Genomic DNA, 6,000 nt, shown 5'->3' with positions numbered 1-6,000 from the left:
CAACTTACAACATCTAAATTGGGCAACAAGACCCAAATCTGAATGGAATGTTCTGCATCCTCTGATAGCGCTGTGACCCGTGACACCAAAAGGGCTGCCTCTTCTCATTCTGTTGATGATCATGAGCTGGAACTTGACCCTCTGTTCTGGAATGAATTGTAATTAAAGAAAAAAAAAAGTTGTTATCAGTGACCTTCATGTTGCTTGCTTAGTGATGTTGCAGAGTCAGAAGAGGTCTATTTATCCAGATGTCATGTGACAGATCATGTGATTGCACGCAGGTGGACCCTAATCAACTCATTATGGGACTTATGATTTTAATTACTGTAATTGCACTTGATCTTATAAAGGGGTTTCATGGCACATATGAACTCAGAACTTTTCAGTTTTAACTTGTATTGTACCTTTTTTTCCTTACCACATAGTTATGTCACTGCTAAACCAAGCATATGACATATTTTGTTCACATAAGACCCATTCTTTTATAAAAAAATATGCTATCAAATGCAGAAATTGACTTTGCAGTTTAATAGTTTACTATTAAATATTAATATTAATATTACTATTACTAGATATGCTACCTGACTAAACCAGGTTAAAATCTAAGTGATCAATGAAGAACTCAGCATTAGCACTTGCAGTGCACCATGCAATGCATATGACTCTGTTATATGCCATTTGGTATGGGGTTGGTATGAGATTTGAGAAAGCAGTTTTAATGTTTGTGCACCAACTATTGGAATGAGAAATGTAGAACATTTTATTGCTAAAAATGTCTGTAATGTACCATCTTTTGGAATGACAGAGGGATAGCCACCGTAAAGACACAATGACAGACACACAGACACCTGTCCTTTTATTAATGTTTACTAGCTGTGCTACACATCTGAGGGGGGTTGAAATCTAAGTAATAAAACAAAGACCTCAGTGTTACCGTTTGCAGTGCACCATGAAATGCATATGTCTCTGTTATATGGCATTTGGTATGGGATTCAGGAAAGTAGTTTTACTGTTTAGGTGCCACCTGTTGGAATGAGAAATTTAGAATCTTTAATTACTAGAAAAATGTCTGTGACGTGCCATCTGTTGGAATGACAGAGACACAGCAACTGGGCGGACACATTGACAGACGCACAGACACTTGTTCTTTCATTAAGGTGAATTATAAATGTTGTAGTCGAATAAGAAAAAAACATTTACCAGTTGTGATGCAGACTTCAACCTTTGCATTGTGTTGAAGAACAGAAGAGACCAATTGTTTTAAAACAGGACTATATTCCCATAGGTTCTAGCACATTGTTTTTTCTATGTTTAAAAAAATTTACATACATTACAAATCATGGTCCAACGGTAAGTTGAATGAACCATCTATCTATCTATCTATCTATCTATCTATCTATCTATCTATCTATCTATCTATCTATCTATCTATCTATCTATCTATCTATCTATCTATCTATCTTTTTTTTTTTTTTTTTAATATATAGATGGAATTTTATTTTCATCCCACTTCAACAATTTGCACTCTATTGGTAAGTCCATTCCATTAAATACAAATGAGAATCCATTTTAATTTCAGATTGTAATGCGACAAAACAAGACAAACACCATGGGGGGTGAATACTTTTGCACAGTGGCACCTGTCTGAGTGACATCCTCACACTTTGCAAAGCAGACAGGAATTCACTCCAGGACATAAATGAGATAACGAATGTAGTGCCTTTTGCTTGACTGTGAAAGTCTTTCTCGGGGAGATCAGTGCATCCTGATGGTGTCGTCAGAGATATTTTTCAGCAGCAAGGTTCAGCGCTGGCTCTCATTTTGTTCAATATCTATACCACCAACATTAGGAGGTTCATTTTATGCAGATGATCTCTGCTTAGCCTCCCAGTCTGTTTCCTTCCAAGATATCCAAAAGAGACTCACCAATCCTCTCAAAGTCTTACACTAAATGGTTCCTTAATGCCAATCCAGGAAAGACACAGGTCTGTACCTTCCATCTTTACAACAGACAAGCAAACACAACTCTCGAGATCAGATGGAACAATGAAGTGTTGAAGAACACCAAACATCCTGTTTACTTAGGCATTACCCTGGACAGGACACTCTCTTTTAAAGAACAACAACAACAACAACATTTGTTTATATAGCACATTTTCATACAAAAAGTAGCTCAAAGTGCTTTACATAATGAAGAAAAGAAAAATAACAGACAAAATACAAAATTAAAATAAGACAACATTAATTAACATAGAAAGGAGTAAGGTCCGATGGCCAGGGTGGACAGAAAAAAACAAAAAAAAACTCCAGAAGGCTGGAGAAAAAAATAAAATCTGCAGGGGTTCGAGGCCACGAGACCGCCCAGTCCCCTCTGGGCATTCTACCTAACATAAATGAAATAGTCCTCTTTGTAGCTAGGGTTCTCACGGAGTCACTTGATGCTGATGGTCATACAGACTTCTGGCTTTTAATCCATCCATCATTGTTGGAACATCATGGTACTTTGGGTAGATGGTGGTGGCACAAGCCACCACCAACAGGACACCGGAAAAGGAAACAGAAGAGAGAGTAGGGGTTAGTACAGATTTTGAATGAATAGTTATTATAATGAATTAGATATACAGAGTATCTGGATTTAATTTACAGTGAAGTTATGAGAAGGCCATGTTAAAATAATGTGTTTTCAGCAGTTTTTTTAAAGTGCTCCACTGTATTAGCCTGGTGAATTCCTACTGGCAGGCTATTCCAGATTTTAGGTGCATAACAGCAGAAGGCCGCCTCACCACTTCTTTTAAGTTTTGCTCTTGGAATTCTAAGGAGACACTCAGTTGAGGATCTGAGGTTACGATTTGGAATATAAGACATCAGACATTCCGATATATAAGATGGGGCGAGATTATTTAAGGCTTTATAAACCATAAGCAGAATTTTAAAGTCAATTCTGAATGACACAGGTAACCAGTGTAGTGACATCAAAACTGGAGAAATGTGTTCTGATTTTCTTTTCCTGGTTAGGATTCTAGCAGCTGCATTCTGCACTCGTTGCAAACGATTGATGTCTTTTTTGGGAAGTCCTGAGAGGAGTGCATTACAGTAATCTAGCCGACTGAAAACAAAAGCGTGAACTAATTTCTCTGCATCTTTCGATGATATAAGAGGTCTAACTTTTGCTATGTTTCTTAAGTGAAAAAATGCTGTCCTAGTGATCTGATTAATATGCGATTTAAAATTCAGATTACAATCAACGGTTACCCCTAAGCTTTTTACCTCCGATTTGACTTTTAATCCTAATGCATCCAGTTTATTTCTAATAGCCTCATTGTATCCATTATTGCCAATCACTAAGATTTCGTTTTTCTCTTTATTTAATTTGAGAAAGTTACTATTCATCCATTCTGAGATACAGGTTAGACATTGTGTTAGCGAATCAAGAGATTCGGGGTCATCAGGTGCTATTGATAAATACAGCTGTGTGTCATCAGCATAGCTGTGGTAGCTCATGTTATGTTCCGAGATAATCTGACCTAATGGAAGCATGTAGATTGAGAAGAGCAGCGGACCCAGGATAGAGCCTTGTGGAACACCATATAGAATATCATGTGTCTTTGAATTATAATTACCACAACTAACAAAGAAAGAACATATTCTTAAACTCAAAAAGAAGATATCCAGCAGGAATAATCAGCTTTGCAAACTAGCAAACACATCCTGGGGAGGAGAAACTAAGACCCTGCGATCAACAGCCATGGCATTCTGTTATTCTACTGCAGAGTATTGTGCACCAGTGTGGACTTGGTCAACCCATGACAACAAGGTTGACTCTGAGCTAAATAGTGCATTCCGAATCATCATTAGGAACAACGTGCCTTCCTGCTTTATACAGGCCTGCTGGGATCACACCTCCCCATATACAACGAGAAACCAGTGTGGCGGAGAGCTGGGGCCCATGCCCAGCCGGGATGCCCCTTCAGTATATGTCCAGGGGGAGCAACCATGGATTATTCAATACCTCCCACTGGACACTAGGTGGCAACCTCCCTGGGTTGGAGTGGTGCCTCGGTCTCCCACAGGGCTCCATGGGAATTGGAGTTTGGTGCAGCCCTGTTGGGTCCCACAGGTGCCACCAGGGGGCGCTGCAGCTGGGACTCCTGAGCCCTTATGGGCAGTGTTTTCACCACACCCGGAAGTGCAGCCAGAACTCGGCAATCAAACAGCTGGAACCTTATAAAAGGAGCCAGCAACCACCACTGAGTAGGCTGAGTCGGGAGGAGGAGGACAACGCTTGCCGAGAGGAGGAGTGGTGGTGAAGAGTGTGCTGTAATTGTGTTTATTTGGTGTGCTTTGGGACTGTGTACTGCCTGTGGGACATGGGAAAGACGTGCCCCACAGGTGAAGAAAAAGAATTAATTTTGTTGATTTTTAAAGTGCCTCCGTTGTCAGCCTGTGTCGGGTCGGGCGCATATATAGCGCCTTTATCACACCAGTTCAAGAGTAGAAAGGTTCAAGCAACTGATGGACTCCAGAAACCCACTCCACCACCACCAGTAAGCAAATTGCCAACAACGTTCTTGTCGGAGCTTCACCACAGTGGAACCCCTCAATCCAAAGCAGTCCACAACACATAGGCTCGAGAGGTGGTGAGAGACTGACCGTAGCCCTCCCAATGAAGCTCTTCCTACACCTCAAGAGCCTCTATGCAATGGAACATCCCTCTCTAGGAAAGACTGGGTCACGCTTACCCGAGTTAGGTCAAAGGTGGGCAAAAGAAGGGACTACCTATTTAGATGGGGCCTCACAACAAGCGCTGAATATCAATGTGCTGAGCCCACTCAAACAATGGACCACATTCTCTGTGAATGTTCACGAAGCCCTACATACACCAAAGAAGATTTGAAGGATGCTGATGACTCCGCTCTTACCTGGATATGGCAGTGGCATGACAAGATATGATGATGATGATGATGATTCAAAGCAGATTTTTTATTGTCCAGCGTTCCTTGATCTTGTGTAGGTGTTGGCGTATTTGTGCCTTTCACTTTTACTTACTTACTGTTGCATTCCTTGATGATGTTGTCACACACGCTCGCTTGGGAGCCAGTCTAAGGGTCAGGGTCAGGGGTGGATGAGCTGCACTGATGTCTTTTCTTCATCTTTCACAGACCCCCAGAAGTGCAAACCAACTAGAGCTCCACCCGCTTCTGCTGCCAGCCCATGCCGTCCTGCTGACCTCTTTTCCACCAAGGACCTGCCTCTTCCTGCCCACCGCCTATACAGTCATATGAAAAAGTTTGGGACCCCCTCTCAGCCTGCATAATAATTGACTCTCCTTTCAACAAAAAAGATAACAGTGGTCTGTCTTTCATTTCCTAGGAACATCTGAGTGATTTTTAGTGACGCAGTATTTCGTTGTATGAAATTAAATCAAATGTGAAACACTGGCTGTGCAAAAATGTGGGTCCCCTTGTCATTGTGCTGATGTGAATGCCTGTCACTGCTCAATGCTGATTACTTGTAACACCAAATTGGTTGGATGAGCTCCTTAAGCCTTGAACTTCATAGACATGTGTGTCCAATCATGAGATATAAAGGTATTTAAGGTGATCAATTACAAGTTGTGCTTCCTTCCTTTTGACTCTCCTGTGAAGAGGGACAGCATGGGATACTCAAAGCAACTCTCAAAAGATCTGAAAACAAAGATTGTTGAGTCTCCTGTTTTAGGGGAAGGCTACAAAAAGCCATCTCAGAGGTTTAAACTGTCAGTTTCAACTGTAAGGAATGGAATCAGGAAATGGAAGGCCACAGGCACAGTTGCTGTTAAACCCAGCAGGTCTGGCAGGCCAAGAAAAATACAGGAGCGGCATATGAGCAGGATTGTGAGAATGGTGACAGACAACCCACAGATCACCTCCAAAGATGGTGTATCTGTACACTGTTCTACAATTCAGCGCAATTTGCACAAAGAACATCTGTATGGCAGGGTGATGAGAAAGAAGCCCTTTC

Source organism: Erpetoichthys calabaricus, chromosome 12 (genome assembly GCF_900747795.2).
Source record: "Erpetoichthys calabaricus chromosome 12, fErpCal1.3, whole genome shotgun sequence".
Classification (NCBI taxonomy): Eukaryota; Metazoa; Chordata; class Cladistia; order Polypteriformes; family Polypteridae; genus Erpetoichthys; species Erpetoichthys calabaricus.
Note: the sequence above shows the minus strand (reverse complement) of the source record.